The following is a 20,239-nucleotide window of genomic DNA, read 5'->3' as shown; positions in this document are numbered from 1 at the left end:
AACCGTGTGGGTAAAGGCAGCTGTAAAAAGGCCACGCAAGTGTGAAACGTTCCTTTCCTTGGCTCTCCTTCTATTGCCTGACACTCAAGGGGGGTTTTGCAACTGACTGAGGTGACTTGAGTTGTAACTCCATGTTTCCCGATAGTCACCAACTGTATGCCAAAGGTATATGGTGTGGGTATTATATTAGATTGGATGCACTTAGTTTTCTGGGCAGAAAGTCAGCCAGTGTTGTTATTTGTACTAGTAGAGCAGGTTCAGGTCACCTGAACTAGTAGGGCAGCATGGTCACCTCTCAAGAGCCATTATGGGTGGAGTAGAAATTGGATTTCGGATGGAAGCAATAATTCCGCCCCACATCCCATACACTAATAGAGCTTAACGGCGCAGTTGCTGGTGCAGAAGAGATTTCTTTCTTCCCTTTGTTTCTGTTTTGACATTTCCTACAGGTTCATAGCCCACCTGATTTAAAGAAGCCATAGAGACTCTTTCTGGAACTCCAGTCTAGCTTTGCTTTTTCTTTTGAGCAATAAGTCCAGCGAAGATGAAGAATAAAAAAGGTGAAAGGGGATAGGCCACTAGCAGAGAATTCTAGCCCTAAGATTCCTGGCAGCAAGATCTTCTCTTCTTGCCAGAGGGGCACTTGGGGCTCTCACGGTTTGGCCTGTCCCCGCCACTCAGATCTGCTCCTTGATGTTCCTCTAAAATGTGGTGATCCCTCGGGGCCAGACTTCAGGACTCTAGGGTTCTCCCAGAGCGTGACGTAAAGAGAGACGTTTCTCTGCCTCCTCCACTCTCTCCCCTCCTGCAGCTCATCTCTGTGTCTTTCCTCCTTGCCAGTGAGACAGCACACATGCTCCGTGTCGCTACTACCCAGTTGTCTTCACTGGAAAAGCGTCCTGTCATTCAGCCTGCAGACGGGTCATATGCACAATACCACCTGGTGGCATCAGTCCCAGGGCGGGAGTGGGGGCGGGGGGGGGGGGTGGATCTTGAGCCCTGGGCCCACCAGCTTTCAAGATGAAGACTTGAGAATTCGTAGGCGAATGGGTGTGAAGTGTGTTTTGTGCCTACACCCAACATTTAACTGTGACCCCTGTCTATGTATCAGAAAAGGACCAGAGAGTGTATGGGATCATCAAACTCTCATTCGGTCAGTTGGTTTTAACTTTCTTCCCCACCAGATCTTTTACCAGAGCTATTAATTTCCCCATTTTCCTCCTTTCGTTTTCTCTGTGCAACCTCTATTTAGGGAGCTAATCCACCATGACAAGAACAAAAACCTGGCTGCCAGGGGAAGGGGGAACAGGGGCCCAGATCAGCTACAACCTAGACCGTGGACCACTGCACTGGTCAGACCCCATCTCACAGGTGGGTTCTCACCATCCTCCCTGCCTACAACCCAGATCTCAGACCTCCGAGCGGCCCTGCCCCTCCCAGGCCCACTCACAGGGCAGGGGTGCAGGGAGTGCCGCCCGCCCCCAGGGTTGGAGGAGAGGTGGGAGCTGTAGGACGTACCTCACAAGTGCCTGGCGAGGCTGACCAGGCAGCAGGTTGCGCTTTGCACATGACCATAGCAGGCTCAAGTCAGGATCTGCCTCACACTGGGTGGAGGGCCCCGTTTAGCCAGTCCCCACTATTAAGCTGGGGGCCCGCCCATGCTTTGGCCAGCATGGGGTCCAGCTCACCCTTTGGAATTGCAGGCTGGGCTCCAGGCCACCACTGTGCTGGGGTAAACTCAGGGAAAACTCCAACTGCTCTTTGCCTTCCCCACAACCAAGTCTGAACGTCTTAGATTTAAGTCAGGCTAAATTTCTGCTCAGATTATGATCTCACGGTTTGTGGGTTTGAGTCCCGCTTCGGGCTCTGCACTGTCAGTGCAGAGCCTGCTTAGGATTCTGTCTATTTCTCTATTCCTCCCCTGCTCACACAAACTCTCAAAATAAACAAATAAACTTTCAAAGTAAACTGTAAATCAGGCGAAAATGGACTGGTCAAATCTTGTCTAATCTTCTTGATGCTACCAAGTGGGTCTCCCTCTCCGTTCCCCTCCCCTAGACCGAACACACCACTAGATCCCACAAGAGAGCCCCCAGCCCGGTTCTCTCGGGGTCTTCTGAACCATTTCCACTAACCTGTCTCCTACGATGGTACTTGCTGTGCTCAGCAGCCCTCCGACCTCTGACCCCGCGATGGGCCTTCCTTTCTGTGGTCTGGCCTCATCCCCCCTTACAGCCCATGCCCAGCTGCTCTTGCCTTCAGTTTGCTACTTTAGCCAGAGTTTGCATGCCTGTTCGCGTAAGCCTCCTTGAGCCCTGTAGGCCCACAGGTATGCAGGACCCAGGCAGCTGGAGGCACCCAAGAGCCCACAGGGAAAGGAGTTTTGCAGGCTGTGTGTGCCAAACGGGGATGCCTGCGCCCTCAGACTTGTCTTCGCCCACAACAGCTCCAGCCTCCTCTCAGCTGTGGGCTCTGAGCAGACCTCCAAAGTCCAGGGGGTATAGGTCAGGGGTAGAGCACTTGACTGCAAAGTCCAGGGAAGGAGATAAGGGCCATATTTGCCACATCCCAGGGGGCACATGTGTTGTACTAAAGGCATGGTGCCTCCACTGTGTCTTTGAAAGACTACACATTAGACAGAGGACATTTTGTTTAGAAAGATGTGGGGGAGGGGAAGGGTAGTGGTTTTAGGCAGGATGTGAGGCATCCAGTCAGGTGCCTGTATCACTGGTTGTCAGGGATGGATGGAGACTTGCCCACAGCAGTCTCGGTGACCCTGTGGTAGCACTGCGGTAGGGAGGGGACTAGATGAGGTGGAGACTGAGCAGCGCTCAGAACCCCAACTGTACCCTAGGCAGCCTGCCCAGACCTGGGGAGGGAGAACACAATCCCTTTTTTGTTCCTAGAGATTAAGGGCTATGTTCTTGTCAGGAGAACACTATAGATTCTAATGCTTCCAAAGCTGAGAGGCTGGTTCTGACTGGAGTCTGGTCACTGGAATAACAGGTGAACAGGACGAGGGGCTGGAGAGGAGGCAGGCAATGTTTGGGAAACAACTTCCCCAAATGCCACTTGGCCTGTTTTTTTCATAGCTCACTGACACTGTTGACCACCCACAGAGCCGGCCACCATGCTGAGCATGTCGGGTGGTGTTCCAGTGACAACAAGAGACATGGAAGGATCTATCCACAAAGAGTTAAACATCGGATAGGCAAGATGAGATAGGACCTAGGAACATAGAGCAGGATCCACATGAACAAATATAATAATTACACGGGGACAGATAGCAAGGGGATAGATATTCCTCAGCGGCCAGTACAGGCCCATCATCACACAACTACGTGGGCCCTTAGGTCCACTTTGGAGATTGACCCACATTTCTCAGATGTCTGAAACCACTCTGATCTGTTTGAAGCTCTCGTTACCATTTCTGTTCAAATATTGTTTCCAGCGGTTTCCTCTGAGAATCACTTGAGACCACATTCCCTCCAGAGACCAGCTATAAACATCAGGCAAAGTGACTCTATGTAGATGGCAGGCCGGGACCTGAGAGAGGAGGACCAGGAATAAGGTTGCCTCAAAAAAATAGCAAAATGCCTGACCCCTCCAAACCTCTACCCTTAAATCAAGCCAGTCATGCAACGGACTTCATGCCTGAGGGATTGTTTTTGCTTGCTTGCCTGTGTGGAAGGAAACAGGTGCTGTGAAAGATAAGTCATAGGAGACTACCACTGCCTTACTCTGATTAACTGGGAAAAGACCCAGAAAATTTTCTTCGTATAGAAGTTAAAGCTGTAGAGAACGAAATCAGGGTTTCTCAACCTGGGAACTATTGGTATTTACGGCCTGGATAATTCTTTCCAATGGCGGCTGTCCTGTGCTCTATACAACGTTTAGTAGCATCCCTGGCCTCCATTGACTAGCCCCCAACTCCAGCTGTGACAATGGAAAGTGTCTCCAAACACTTTCAAATGTCCCCAGGAAGCGAAATTGCCTGCCAATGAGAGTTACTGCTACTTAGGAAAAGGGTTGGATCCCAGGCAGCCTCACACTGGCTCTGGAAAGGGCTTGACTTCCAAAATGGAAACAAAAGTCACAGGAGGGCTAGTGGAGTTCATAGGGTTCAGTGTGGCTTAAACTCAAATAACATGTGGTGCCTTCAAGAAAAAACTTTCTGAGGATTTCCAGTGTTGATATAAATTACTTTTATAAGACTGATAGCTAAGTGTGTATAAACATGAAACTGGGCATACGTCCCATGGGCTTGTAACTTCAATAGTTACTAAATCAAAACAAATTCACAATTTTGACAAACCAAATAGGAAACCAGTAAGAGGTAACAACGTTAACTTAAGGAGGCAGACGGGGTGATTTTTGTGGAGGAAACTGCCCCTTGCTTTGTTACTCGAGTGCCTAGTCCCTTCTTTGGGTCAGGCATTGTCCCATGACTCAAATCTCACACAACATTGTCCCTTCGAACTGTGAAAACTTTGGTTGTGAGCCTTTCATAAGGTCATTTGGCAAATGCAGACTTTACTCATTAAGGTCACCTATGTTTTCTTCTTACTGGCTCAGGACAAAATGGCACATCTGGCCCCAATATAGTCATAAACCCAGAGTGAAGGTAGCACTGTCAGTTCTAAGGCAGACCTACAGATGCCCCAGATGATGCTCATATTCTTCAGATACTTGTCAAAACGAAAAGAATTTCTATAAAAAAAATTTTTTTTTTTAAGTTTCCACAGAGAACTCCCAAGAATATAGTAGGAGACTCTCAGAGGAGTTCTAATCGGGTCTGATCCTCTTTACAGATGAGGAATGAGGCCCAGAGAATTGCCTAGGGAAACAGCTGCTGAGCATCAGGGCTGGCTGGGAGGGGCCTCTGCTCTGGCGGCCAGTGCTCTCGAGATCTCCTCTCTTCCGGCCTGACTTCCCCGCAGGCGTTACAGAACGCTCTTGTGGAACTATGTAGGAAGAGTTGGCTTACTGTTTCAAATGTTCATTCAGCTGAACTTGCACTTAAATTATTTTTTAATACTTAAAGTTTATTTTTTAATGGCATTACATTGAACTCAGGAGTTTCTTTTTTTTTTTTTTTTTTTTAATTTTTTTTTTTTTCAACGTTTTTTATTTATTTTTGGGACAGAGAGAGACAGAGCATGAACAGGGGAGGGGCAGAGAGAGAGGGAGACACAGAATCGGAAACAGGCTCCAGTCTCTGAGCCATCAGCCCAGAGCCTGACGCGGGGCTCGAACTCACGGACCGCGAGATCGTGACCTGGCTGAAGTCGGATGCTTAACCGACTGCGCCACCCAGGCACCCCAGGAGTTTCTTTTTTAAAATCCTGATCTTTTAGCATTTAATGGTACGGTTAGAAAGCATTTTGCGTGGCCAGGTGGGTGTGAACTATAACCTACATACATAAAAGTGCATTAAACATCAGTACCCAGTTCAATGCATAATTATAAAGTGAAAATCAGCGGAACCACAGCCAGGTGAAGAAAGAACACTTCTCGTGTGCAGAAGTCTCAATATTCTTGGTCACAATACTTCCCTTCTCGTCAAAGTATCCACTATCTTGACTTTTGTTATAATTATTTCCGTGTTCGTCTTTATACTTTTACTGTCTCTATATGCACCCCTAAACGACAGAGTTTAGTTCTGCCTGTTTAGGAGCCTTCTGCCAATGAACCCTCGCTCTGTGTATTTGTGTCTTGAGATCTGTAAAATTCAATGATACAGTGGCTGTAGCTCTTATTTAGTCTTTCTATGCTGGGTGGACATTTGGGTTCCAGCTTGACACTATTCTGAGCAATGTCTCTAAAAACATTTTTGCGTATGTCCCGGTGCATAGAATATACAGCCACCTCTAGGGCATTTTCCCATAATGGCATTTCTTCAACGGGGAATGAAGTGTGTGAATCTTCAACCTCAGTTGATATCGGCAACTACTTTCTAAAATCATTGCTTCAATGCCAACTCCCCCTGGCAGTTGCTCTCATTATTCTTCATTCTAATTAGCACTTATTATTTTCTTAAAAAATTTTTTTAAATGTTTATTTTTGAGAGAGACAGAGACAGAGTGCAAGCAGGGGAGGGACAGAGAGAGAGAGAGGGAGACACAGAATCTGACACGGGCTCCAGGCTCTGAGCTGTCAGCACAAAGCCTGACGCGGGGCTCAAACTCACAAACCGTGAGATCATGACCTGAGCTGAAGTCGGACTTGAAAATTTTAACTGGTCAGTGAAACAAAGCACCCTTTGCCACACTTTTTGTCCATATAAATTTCCTCTTATGTTATGTACCTGTTCCAGCCTTTTGCCATCTTTCTACTGTCAAATTTAAATTTTCTTTTTAAACAAATTTAATCTTCATCAAAATTACATTTGACAGGCAAGGGTACCTGTCTTCCAAGCTACCTGTGCTCACCTGAGAGTTGTATATACTTCGAGGCAAATGGTCGAAGATCTGTAAGCTTAGAAGTAATTGTTTTTCAACTCCAAATCATTGAAAAGACAATAGAGGTTCACAGAAAAATAGCCATCAAAATCTTTTTTTCTTGTTTCCATTTTCCAAATCTAACATCCTCTTATTGAATTTTGCCCTCTCTTGGTTCCCTACATTTTCATAGAGAACAAACACTCCCCTACACGTCACAGCCCTTTGTTAAAATCACCAAGTGTAGACGAGGTCATCATTCTCTTCTTTATTTCTCAGTGCTGTGTGTTGAGTGCATTGTTATGAGTTAGCTAAATGTTAGTAATAAAGTGGTGCCTCTATTCTATTTACAACCTTTGAAGCTGAGATCATATCAAGTAAAATATGTGTACAGGGCTATAATAGCCATACATATCTAATAAAAAAAATAAGCAGCTCACCCAAGCCTGAGCTCTAGCTTTTGCTCACCTTATCTTCTTTAGACATTTGGCCATGAGCTCACTGGCAAAGACTGAAGCTCATACCATGTACCATTAAATAAATTATTCAGTAATCTGTGATGTCCTTGTAACATGAGAATCCCTTATTAAAAAAGAAATAGCTGCACTGCTTACGGAGGCACGTGCCTACTATTTATAGTCTTTAGAGAAGTTGCTTTGCTAGCAAACCCAATTAGGACTCCCTGGTAATTTACAGAATTGATATTTGTTGCAGAGTTTTTATACTAAGCTATTCATTACCTGCATATGTGGGGGTATGTGATGCACACACCTACACACCCAGAGGGCCACAGAGAAAGCCCAAGCAGGTATGGGTTGTTTGTTAGAACGGTCTCATTTTCCCCTAAACACATTGGACACTCAGATAGGGACAAAGCAACTAAGGCCACCCACAGATTCAATGATCTGTATTCCTGACAGTATCTAGGCAACTGGGTCTCTACTTTTTTCAAAGTAAATGTTTTAGTCTTCTGCTAAAAATGTCAGATTCCCCTCCCAGACAAATAGGAGCCTGAAACACTGGGCCTTCCCCACCTTACCTCTTTTTTCTCTCTGAGGTACAGGTATGACGGCTTTAAAGCTGGGGTAGGACATGGCCTGCACGGAGTAGAGGAATCAGGGAGGCAGCTTAAGTGAATCCTCATTTCGGAAGGGCTGGAAGAGAAATAGCCAGGTGTCTATTTTTTCATAGTTGAAGTTTTTAATTAGAAAAATATTTTATGGGGCACCTGGATGGCTCAGTCGGTTAAGCGGCTGACTCTTGCCTTCGGCTCAGGTCATGATCTCAAGGTTTGTGAGACTGAGCCCCGCGTTGGACTCTGTGCTAACAGCTTGGAGCCTGCTTGGGATTCTCGCTCACCCCCTGCCCCTCCCCCGCTCACCCTTGCTCTGTCTCATAAATAAGTAAATATATACCTTTAAAAAAAGAAAACTATTTTATATGTACAGAAACATAATTGGTATGTGGACAAAGCAATTCCCTTTATAATAGGCCCACAAAGGCCGGAAGAGTCATTTGACTACGTTATTCATACAGTCAGTATATGTCATGTTAACTTTTGAGTTGACAATTGTTGAAAGGGTTTCAATATTGTACACCAAGTCATGTCTGAAAAGCCAGCACTGATAGAATTTTTAGCATATTGAAAAATGTGTGACCAAATGAGTGAAATGAAATTATGTGAAATACTATTTGAAATTTTTCAGTGCTTCACACAATTGTTCAGTTGTAAATAAGCCCCCAAAAAATAAAAATCTATGAAAGCTGTGCAAGTAATCAACAAAAGTTAAAATATTAAATAGATTTTTAAAATTAGATTTTTCACGAGTGAATGAGATTTCACTGTATACCTATTGAATGGCTAAAGTTTTTTAAAAATGTGATAATACCAATTGCTGGCAAGGATGCAGAGAAACTAGATCACTCACACATTGCTGGTAGATACAATCACTCTGGAGAACATTTGGTAGTTTCTTATAAATCTAAACATGCAATTACCACATGACCCAGCAACTGTACTCTTGGGCACTTATCCCAGAGAAATGAAAACATAGGTTTTATGTTCACACAAAAGCCTGTATATGAATGTTCATAGCAGCTTTATTCCAATTAGTCCCAAACTGGAAACCCAGATATCCTGAATATCCCAGATATTCGCTGGGTAAACAGTTAAATCAAATGTCCATCTATACCTGGGAATGCTACTCAGGTAGAAACCACTGATATACAGAAAACCTTGGGTGGATCAGAGGGGAATTAGGCTGAGTGAAAAAAGCTAATCCCAAAAGGTTACATATGTTATGAGATCATTTTTTTAATGTTTATTTTTGAAAGAGTGAGAGAGAGAGCGCTTGCAAGCAAGCGTTTTGGGGGGGGGGGGGGGTCAAAGAGAGAGGGAGACACAGAATCCAAAGCAGGCTCCAGTCTGAGCGGTCAGCCTAGAGCCCGACATGGGCTCGAACCCACAAGCCGGGAGACCAAGACCTGAGCCTAAGTTGGATGCTTAACCCACTGGGTCACCCAGTCTCCCCTTATGAGTTCATTTATAAAACACTCCTGAAAACGACAAAATTATAGCGATGGAGAACAAATCAGTGGTTAGGTTGGGGAGCTGAGCAGGGAGTGGGGAGAGGGAGATGGGTGGGGTTATACAAAACTAACATGAGAGATGGTGATTGATAGGCAAACCGCCACTCGTGATAAAATAGAACTAAACGTGCACACACAAATGCATACATGTGAGACAGGGGACCTCTGGGTACGATCCGGGGATTATGCCAGTGTCAATATCCTGGCTGCCATTTGTGCCATAGTTTTGCAAGATGTTATATCACTGGGAGAAACCTGGTGAGGAACACATGGTATCTCCCTGTATTATTTCTTACCACTGCATGTGAATCTATAACTATCTCCAAAAAGTGTTTAATTAAATTTTGAAAATTTAATGAAACCTGATGGTCTAGTGATAGACATCTGTTAACCATGTTATAGAGAGAAAGAATTCAGGTATACAGCTAAAGGAAGACCAGTGGGGAAGCCTGAGAAAAAGTTCAAAGTAGAGGACAAAGGCAGAGGCTAGAGCTATTCCTGTGAGTGAGTGTGTGTGTGTGTGTGTGTGTGTGTGTGTGCACGCGCGTGCGCCTGACTCTGCACATGCATGTGTGTGAAGGGAAGGTCTCAGCAGAGGTTATTTTTGGAGTGTCAGGGAAGGGTGGGAAGGGCGTGCTTAGCAATAGCGATCTGCTGTGTTCTAGTGGGGAAGCCTCCAAAGGCAAAGGAGAGGACAGGCAGCAGCTTCCCATGGGGTTCAAGGTCCAACCAGGAGTTTTTTAACCTCAGTAACCCAAACACACACCATGAGATAAACCTAGAATTATTCCAATTGCTGGAACCAAATCCTTTCTTTCCCCGCCTTTCCTTCTGATGGATTCAAATCACAGGGAACAGTGGATTATCTTTGGGTGGCTGTGAATAGGGCTGTATTAATCACCACAATCTTCCATTGTGCTTCTGTTTGGTTATCAAACTGCAATTCCATTGAGATGCCCTCAGTGAGTGCATCCTCTGTGAGCACCATGAAAATTCATCCGGTTGAACTGAAAACCTGTTGTGAATTTGCAATTACAATATGACCTTATTGAGATCTCAATGAACTCAGCTTTAGGTAATCCAAGGCAAAGAAAAAAAGAGTTGACAAAGAAAGAAAAGAAATGGGTGAGTCAAGGCAGGCACTGGGATCTGTTCTCTTAGACCCTGAGTGGGTGCAATGGAAGCGTATGACCTGGGCTTACTTTGAGCCTTGCCCCATCCAGAGTGGATGTGAATGGAAAGGACTAATACAAACTCCCGACTAGTTGGAAGGGAGCTGGGAGTCCAGGAGATTGGTGGCAAACAAAATGTACTGTTCAAAATTGTAACTCTCAATACTGATTTCTTTTTTTTATTTTAGAGAGAGAGAGAGAGAGCACCGGGGGAGAGAGGGGTGGGGAGGGGCAGAGAAAGAGAATCTTTTAATGTTTACTTATTTTTGAGAGAGAGAGAGAGAGAGAGAGAGAGAGAGAGAGAGAGAGAGAAAGGGAGACACAGAATGTGAAGCAGGCTCCAGGCTCTGAACGTCAGCACAGAGCCCGACGCGGGGCTCAAGCTCATGAACTGTGAGATAATGACCTGAGCTGAAATCGGCCACCCAACCTACTGAATCCAGGAGCTCCTGCGAGAAAGAACCTTAAGCAGGCTCCATGCTCAGCATGGAGTCCAGTGTGGGGCTGGATCCCACAACTCTGGGATCATGACCGGAGCCAAAATCAAGATCAGCCTTTCAACTAACTGAGCTACCCAGGTGCCCCAATACTGATTTCCTTTTTTTTTTTTAAGTTTATTTATTTTGAGAGAGAGAGAGAGAGAGAGAATGAGTGGGGGAGGGGCAGAGAGAGAGAGAATCCCAAACAGGCTCTGTGCTGTCAATGCTGAGCCTGATGCAGGGCTCGATCCCACAAACCATGAGATCATGACCTAAGCCAAAAGCAAGAGTTGGATGCTTAACCGACTGAGCCACCCAGGTGCCCCTTGATTTCTTAATAACAATTCACAGCCTGTGCCTTACTGGTTCCCTAATCCCACTTCAGAAAGCAAGCCACCCAGGAGCCCCAACTGTGTGTCATTTTAATGTACATTCCCTCCAGTTCTGTGGTGGCCTTGAAAACCAAGAGTCTTCAATTATAGTGAAAACTACAAACCTGCCAACCACAGGAGGGGACAAAACAGGATTAGAACACCTTCAAAACCTCACCCCCAGAGAACTGTCATTATTTCATCTGTTTGATTTCCTGACAGGCCCCACTGACAAAATTCTCTTGATTTGGCCTATCTTGGAGCTCACTCAGTGTGAAAAACCTTTTACCGTGGTAGGTTTGTCAACAACTAGAGGCAACTACATCACTTTACGCCTGAGGTAATGTATAACGGCTGGGGTAAACAGTAGGCTAACCAAAAAGTTTCAAAGGCAAATCTGTAGAATGAAATGTTTATAGGGCTTTGAAAAACTCCAACACATTCCTTGGAATCCACAGGGTCATACGCGTATGTAGCATTGCGTGAACATGTGTGTACCAACATACGTGTAATTGGGGTTCCAGAAGAAAAAGAAAGGGCAAAAGACTATCTGAAGAAATAATGGCTGAAAACTTCCCAGAGAGGATGAAAAACATTAACCTACATATCAAGAAGCTCAACGAACCTCAAGCACCTTAACCATATCAAAATCAAACTGTCAAAGGAATAACCAGCATTGGCGAAGATGTGGAGAAAAGGAACCCTCGTGCACTGCTGATAGGAATGCAAAGTGGTGCAGCCGCTATGGAAAACGGTGTGGAGGTTCCTCAAAAAGTTAAAAATAGAACTGTCATATGATCCAGCAATTCCAGTTCTAGGTATTTCTGTGAAGAAAACAGAAACACTAATTTGAAAAGATATGTGCACCACTGTGTTCATTGCAGCATTAATTTTTTTTATGTTTATTTTTGAGAGACAGAGCGAGACAGAGAATGAGTGGGGGAGGAGCAGAGAGAGAGGGAGACACAGAATCTGAAGCAGGCTCCAGGCTCCAAGCTGTCAGCACAGAGCCTGACGCAGGGCTCATTCCACAAACCACAAGATCATGACCTGAGCCGAAGTCAGATGCTTAACCAACTGAGCCATCCAGGTGCCCGGTAACATTATATACAATAGCTAAGCCATGGAAACAATTGAAGCTCCATCAGTGGATCAATGGATAAAGAAGATGTCACACACACACACACACACACACACACACACACACACACACATAATACTAATCAGCCATAAAAGAATGAAACTGTGCCATTTGCAACAACATGGATGGACCTCAAGGGCATTATGCTAAGTGAAGTAAGTCAGAGAAAAACAAATGCTGGATGATCTCACTTTTATGTGGAATCTAAAAAACCCACCAAACAAAAGGAAAACCAGCTCAGAGGTACAGAGGACAGACTGGAGATTGGGGGGTGGGGGGTGGGCGGGGGTATAGGGCTGGTACAATGAATGACTGAAGGCGGCCACAAGGTACAAACTTCCAGTTATAAACTAAATAAGTCATGGTGATATCACGTGAACCAGGGTGACAATAGTTAATAAAACTGTATTGCATATTTGAAAGTTACTAAGTGTACATTTTTAACATCCTCATTACAAGAAAAAAATTTTTTGTAACTATGTATGGTGACAGATATTAATTAGACTTATTGTGGGGATCATTTCACAATGTATACAAATATCAAACCATTATGTTTATACCCGAAACTCATATAATGTTATGTGTCAATTACACCTCAATAAAAAAATAATAATTTGACACAAATGGGAGTAGCATTACCACCCTTTGAGCATGAGTTTCCAAAAGGAGAAAAAATTACCGTAGCATTAAATGAGACCCAGTTATTGGGGTTTATGTATATTTGCCTATATAATCCTCACAATAAATCTACTATTTATGTATTAGATACTGTAAAAAAACCAGAAATAATAAAATTAAATCATATCACCAGATCATTAAAATAGAGTTAAATTAGTGAGAGTTTAATTAGTTTAATTAGTTTGTGCACATAAAAACAGTTTGCAAACTGGGAGCTTTCAAACCAATGGCAGAATGAGGCTCAGAGGATTATTAGTTTAGAACAGCTTATACAGTGAAAATACAGAGGCTGTTAAGTTTTTATAATGATTGGCTATAGCACTAGAGTTTTCCTAGTGACGGAATTGGTTAAAAGTGGTTACTTTATGCCAATTTTGGGGAACAGCTTGAGCTTCACCTATGATTTTCAGAGACATAAAAGCTAAACCAAACTAATCAAATTATGAAAAGCCAAAGGCAAAGCGAAAATCTTGAAAATAACAGGAAAGAATCAACTCATCACATAGAAAGGATCCTCAATAAGACCAGCACTTCAACACTCCAGTTAACAGGCAGATATTGGCAGCATGGATGAAAATAATGAACCTGATACAAATGTATGCTTTATGTAAGGGATACACTGTAGATCCAAAGGCATAGCTGGGTTGGAAGTAAAACAATGGAAAGCAATATACCATGTAAACAGAAGGGAGCTGGGGTAACTATATTAATATCAGACAAAATACTATACTAATTAATTTTACTGTATCATACCAGTAAATGGCAAAATTGTTGCTTGAGAAAAAGAAATTCTATGATAAAACGGTCAATCTCAAAAAAGATAAAACAATTACAAGCATCTATGCACTTATAAACTGTCTCAAAATCTAAGCAAATTGACAGAATTGAAATAGATAATTCAAAAACAGGTGAAGACTTCAATATCTCGCTTTCAATAATGAATGATAAAAACCAGGCAGAAAGTCAACAAGGAAACCAAAGACTTGAATAACACCATAACCCAATGAGACAGAATATATCTATCGAATACTTCACCCAATAACAACTGAATACATATTCTTCAAGTGCACACGGATCTTTCTCCAGGAAAGACCACATGTTTCACTGTAAAACAAGTCTCAATTTTTAAATGATTAAAATCATAGGAAGTACATTCTTCAACCACAAGAGAATGAAATTAGAAACCAAGAACAGAAGGTAATTTGGGAAATTTACAAATATATAGAAATTAAATACATTCCTAAATAACCAATGGGTCAAAAAAAAGAAATAACAAAGGACATTAGAATAAAAAGTTTGATATAAATGAAAATAAAACACAATATATCAAATCTTGTGGTTTGCAGCAGAAACTGCTTAGAAGCTGTGAATGCCTATATTAAAAAAGAAGAAAGGTCTCAAATCAATTTGCACCTTAAGAAATTAGAAAAGAAAGAGGTGCCTGGGTGGCTCAGTCGGTTGAGTATTCATTCGACTTCGGCTCAGGTCATGATCTCACGGTTTATGGTTTCGAGCCCCGCGTCAGGCTCTGTACTGACAGCTCAGAGCCTTTAGCCTGCTTTGGATTCTGTGTCTCCCTCTCTCTCTGCACCCCCCTCTCCACTGCCTGCACTTTGTCTCTTTCTCTCAAAATTAAACAAACATTAAAAAAAAATTAGAAAGGAAGAACAAAATCCAAAGCAAGTAGAAGAAAGCAAGCAATAAATATTAGTGTGAAAATAAATGGAATAAAGAGGAAAAATAGAAATCAAGAAAACTAAAAGTTGGGTCTTTGAAAAAAGAAAAAGAATTGACAAACTTTCAGTTACATTGACCAAGAGAAAAGAGAGAACACTCAAATTATTAAAATCAGGGAAGACGAAGGGGTCACACTGACCTCACAGGAATAAAAAGGATTATAACAGAATATTATGAACAATGGTTATATCCACAAATTCGATCACCCAGATGAAACGGACAAATTCCTAGAAAGACACAACCACCAATACTGACTCAAGATGAAATAGAAAATCTGGGGCACCTGGATGATTCAGGCTGTTAAGCATCCAACTCTTGATTTCAGCTCAAGTCATGATCTCACAGTTGCGAGATAGAGCCCTGCATGAGGCTCCTCACCTAGCGTGGAACCTGCTTAAGATTCTCTCTCCCTCTGCCCCGGCTGTGTGTGCACGCTGTCTCTCTCAAAAAAAGAAAAGAAAATCTGACTAGACCTGAGCCAAGAAACTGAATTAGTAATAAAAATTTTCCCCACAAGCCCTGTACTGGATGGCTTCATTGGTGAATTCTACTAAAAGTTTATGAAGGATTGTGTTCTTTATCAACTCTTCCAAAAACACAAGAGGGAATACTTCCTAACTCAATCTAAGAGGATTTTGATACCAAAACTAGACCAAGACATCACAAGAAAAAGCTCTCAACAAAACACCAGCAAACTGAATCCAGCAACATATAAAAAGAGATGATATTAAAGTATATTATATACTATAATAAATGCATAATGCCAGCACATAGTAAGTACTCCATAAGTGTTCATCTCTTTCCTGTTTTCCCATGATGAGTGTGACAGAATTTACTACTGTTCAGCAATCTGGTTTCCCTCTTCTATACACAGTCAATGCTCATTATTTGTGGGTTCTACACTTGAAAATGTGCCTACTTGCTACAATTTATTTGTAACGTCCAAATCAATGCTCACCCTGCCTTCATGGTCATTCGTGGACATGTGCGGAGTGGGGACAAATCTGATTTGTACCCACCCCCCCCCACACACACACACACACACTCCCTGCTGAGGTAAAACAAAGGTGTTGTTTTGCCTTCTTGTTTCAGCTCTTATACTATAGACATGTCCTTTTGGGGGGCTAGTTCATGGCATTTTTTTCACATTTTTGTACTTTTTGTTGGTGATTTCATATTTAAATGGCCCCCAAGTGTAATGTTGAAATGTTTTCTAGTGTTCCTAAGCACAAGAAGGCTGTGATGTGTCTTATGGAGAAAATACGTATTAAATACGCTTCATTTAGGCATGAGTTACAGAGCTGTTAGCCATGACTCAACAATATATACTAAATAAGGTGTTAATAAATAGATGCTCACATAAAACAAGGTCATGTATTGATCACTTGATGAAAATGCTGTATCCAGAGGCTCACAGGAACCTAACCCTGTATTCCCTCCTAGAAGCAATGGCTCAATATTCTCTAATTCAGTATTCTCAATGACTTGATAGTACCTAACTACCACAAATAACAAGAAGAGACTGTACACGTTCCCTGCTGAAATGGATCAAAACACATGGCTATGATAACTACAACTCTTTCCATCAAGAGACTATTTCCCCATTCTTTGAATCTGGGCTGACCTTGTAACTGACCTTGACCAACAGAATGTGGCAGAAGTGTTGTGTGGGTTCTGGAGCTCAGGTTTAAGAGACCTTGTAGCTCTTGCCTTTGTCATCTTGGAACACCGTCCTGAGACTATCGTGTAAGGAAGTCAGTTAAGCCTCCTGGAGGATGGGAAACCATGTGGTGAAGAACCGAGGCACCCCAGCCAACAGCCAGCACCAACTGCCAGACACGTGAATCTAGGACATCAATTCAGCCCATCTGATCCTCCAGCCAAAAACAGCTGTATGAGCAAACCCAGGTAAAACCAGCAAAAGAGTTGCCCAGCCTACTTACAGAAACACGAGAAATGATAAGCTGTGTTGTTAAAAACATAAGTTTGGGTGGTTTGTTTTACAGAAACCAGTAAGAGATACACCTGTCTGCCTAGAGTTTGGTGTGGCCATGGGACTTGTTTATGCAGATGAAATGTGACACATGTCACTTCCAGCTGGAAGCACTGACTTGCTCATCCTTGCTGTTTCCCTGTCGTGGCAATCAGGGAAGTGTGTATTGACAAGCAAGAGCAAGAAATCTGGATGGAATGTTGAGTCAACATGTGAGGACAGTTGCCCTGGATAAGTGCCCAAACCTATAGTGAGCTATAAACTTCAGTTGCATAAATCCTAAAATTGGGGGTCTGTTTTTTACTCTAGCATCTCTCGCTGATCTGACTGATACAGTAGGCATAGCAGGAATAGAGATTTCAACAGATTATGTTCTGTGCAAGATATTTTCCCTAGCTGCCCAAGAATCTCTAGACCCATCTGAGAAAAGGAATTTAGGCTGACAGCTCAATGCAAAGTTAGCTTTCTGGGATTAATTTTAAATATTAATCAACTTCTTTGAATCTTACCGGTTAATTGTACAAAAGACATTCTTGGACCATGCTGGTGCTAATCTGATAGTCCTTTGGAGAACAAAGAGGTGATCCTGAACCAGGTCAGTAGATATAGCATGCACAGGAGAACAGAACACTGGTCAGCTGACCTTGCTGTCTTTGCTGAGCTGTGTCCCATTATCACAGTCAAGTTCACCTTACCGCTCAACTAGCTGGCAACAATTTTCTCATGTGTCAAGTGAAATGAGAAAATGTGCCTTGAAATCTAAATGGTAGCTGATAAAAAAAAAAAAAAAAAAAAAAAACACACAAAAAAACAATGGTCCTCAAAAACAGATAGGTTATTGTCATTTAAGACCTAGTTACCTTCCCTGTCTTTGATCTGTAAATGTACAACCTACACATATGTGTATATGGATAAATATTTGCATCTTCATTTTAAAAAACACATACAGCAAAAACCTAGTCACCTTTAGAGGTGGGGGCCCTGTATGGAGGTAGACACTAAGTTTGCAAACTATAGCACTGCTTTGGTCTGTGCCCCTCCCCAGATTCATATGCTAAATCTTAAGGCCCACCTCGATGGTTTTAGGAGGCGGGGTCTCTGGGAAGGGATTAGGTCATGAGGGCTGGGCCCTCACGACACGGGTTAGTGTCCCTCATAATAAAAGGAGCCCACAGAGCTCCCTAGCCCCTTCCACCATGTGAGGATACAATGAGAAGTTTGTGACCTGGAAGAGGTCTTCATCCGAGCACGCTGGCACCCTGACCTCAGACTTTCAGCCTCTAGAACTATAAGAAATTATCTTCTGTTGTTTACAAGCCACCCAGTCCGTGGCATTTTGTTGTAACAGCTGAAAGGACCAAGGCAAGCACTTGGTGTGTTTCCACACACAACACCCTTAGCTTAATGAGAAGGGACTGTGTTTACAAGCGAGGAAGGCTTTCATGCTGAGAAAGTAGGTATGGGCTTAGGTCCAGCCATCACCCATAGAGACAGAAGAGGGATTGGCACGTGAGGCAGAATCGGGCAGAGGAGATAAAATGGTGACTGACAAATTCTGGATACATTTGAAATAATGATGAATGCCATTGTTCCATATCGTGGTCAGTGTTGTTGACTCCTTCAGATTGGTGTCACTCAACATCCGAACTTCTACCACGGGAAAAGCCAGGTGTTTCTGGCTTCCCCTATATTCACCGAGTGGGAATCATTCACTAGTTTTCCTACAGAGCAGTAATAGCTGGGCAACAGCCCCAGCCTCTGTAACAGTCTCCTGCATTTTCCACAGCTGGACTCCGGCCACATCTTCCTTCCTCAGCTACTCTGCAGTTCTGGATTTTGTGAGTCAGAGTTTGGTCTGCTGGCAAGGATTTGACTTGAGCCAAACCAAAAGAAATGGACTTAAATTTGAGTTAAAAGAGGAATGATTTGGAATTGATATAAAGGAGGAATTCTTGATAAACATCTATCTTTAGATTCAGAGACTGATGCCCTGATGACGTAGGCCAGCATTTTGTGACCTGCATGTGACTAGGAGCATTTAGGCTGCCCCTGCTTTAATCCCATGCCCAGCTAGTGCCATCCCACTTCTGACACACACACACACACACCCAGCTCCTGAAGCACCAGTTAATAACATAAGTCCAACAGAACCTTTCACAAGGAAACAAAAGGAGTAAACGGAAAACATGGAGCCACATTCCATCGCCATTGGCATCTCTGCTTTCTCCCAACGTCCTCTCTCAATCTCCTTTCCTGCCTCCCCTTCCATCACCCCCTACTCACTCCACTCCACCCCCCAGACCTCCTCTCAAAATACCACTGCTTTGCACAGCCCCCTCAACCAGAAACCAGCAGAACAACAGCACAATAAAAGACCTGTAGTTACCCAGCCTGGCCATGATGTCTCAGGGGTGAGAGTGGGGCATAGGTACCCCCATCCCAAGGGGAGCCCCAAAACATGAGGTTGAGTTGACAGATACTGAGACCTTTCTTCTGTTCTCAACTGTGGGGCAGGTCATGGCATCCCAAGGGTCCCTCAACCAGCCAGGAAACGTGGTTTAGGCCTCCACCGAGCTAAGGGCAGGAGGCTGGCCTTGTGGTCTCGGGTTGACCCCTCACAGCTGATGGTTCTATGACTGACTTTCTTGGTGAATTAAAGAAATTGTGTTACCCAGAATACAAGCACCTGGTAGGAGCCAGGACACTTTCCCTGCAGAAGGAAGTCGCTGTGAAAATCAAGAATAAAGGGAGTAAGAACAAGCCAAAACAAATAACAGCAGTGTTTAATAGAAAATGCTTGGAACCAGAAGACACAGTTTCTTGTTTTGCCTGGCCTCAGACTGGCTGTTCTGGGCCTTGGGCAAATCAGTCAGTTTTTCTGAACTTCTGCTTCCTCCACTGGAAGATGGAGATGCCCTTTCTTCTTTGTAGGGGTTACTGGGAGCTAAAAGGAGATGATACATAGGAAAGGACGTTAAGGGAGACAAAAGGCTTAGCCATGAAATGAACACACTGACCTTGTTTCTTTTCAGCCTGATGCAAAGGCTCTAGGACACAGGAACACCAGCTTTTCTCATGCAAGCTCTTATGGTTCCCGACATGTTGGTACTCGTGGAAAGCTTACTCATTGTTTCAAAAGAAAGCTCCTTTTATTGTGAAATTGTGAAATCCTCGCCCTAGCAAAGCATTATAGCTAACAGATCCCTGATATGAATGTCAAGACTCTCCCTAAAAGAATGTCCAGGAGAGGTGGTTTCAAGGGACAGATGAGCTTGAAGGGGCAGAACAGCTGGCGGTCAGAATGGAGGGAGACCTGCTAGACACATAGCCGGGCCCAAGGTCAGGAGTCCCAGAAAGAAGCCACAAGTGTCTCAAGAGGGATGGTGTGGTGCTGCAGGAAGAAGGGAAGTAAGAATAACAGCTCGTCACCAGATCACACCAGAGTTTTGAAAGAGCTTATACATTCGTTTGTTTCATTGATTTCCCAAAAGGACCCTATGTTGTATGCATTACGTTGACTCCCATGAAATTGCCATATCGTCTCAGAGGTTAAGTGACTTCCACGAGGTCACACAGTAAGTATTAGAGCATGGCGCAGAAATGGGATGCGGTGGTTTGCGAAGTGAGGGTATTTGAATT

The 20,239-nt window shown here is 43.5% G+C and overlaps 1 long non-coding RNA gene across 1 annotated transcript in view; it reads right to left on the bottom strand.

Moving 5' to 3' along the window:
• Positions 1 to 20,239, bottom strand: part of LOC132686094 (uncharacterized) — a 64,881-nt gene that overhangs the window by 33,940 nt on the left and 10,702 nt on the right. Inside the window, exon 3 of the long non-coding RNA XR_013553022.2 lies at positions 7,480 to 7,594. This is a non-coding gene — a long non-coding RNA (uncharacterized LOC132686094). The remainder of the gene's footprint in view (positions 1 to 7,479; positions 7,595 to 20,239) is intronic.

The sequence above is a fragment of the Panthera onca genome, chromosome F1, assembly GCF_046562875.1.
Source record: "Panthera onca isolate mPanOnc1 chromosome F1, mPanOnc1 haplotype 2, whole genome shotgun sequence".
Lineage (NCBI taxonomy): Eukaryota > Metazoa > Chordata > Mammalia > Carnivora > Felidae > Panthera > Panthera onca.
Note: the sequence above shows the minus strand (reverse complement) of the source record. Positions and strands in the feature narration are given on the sequence as shown.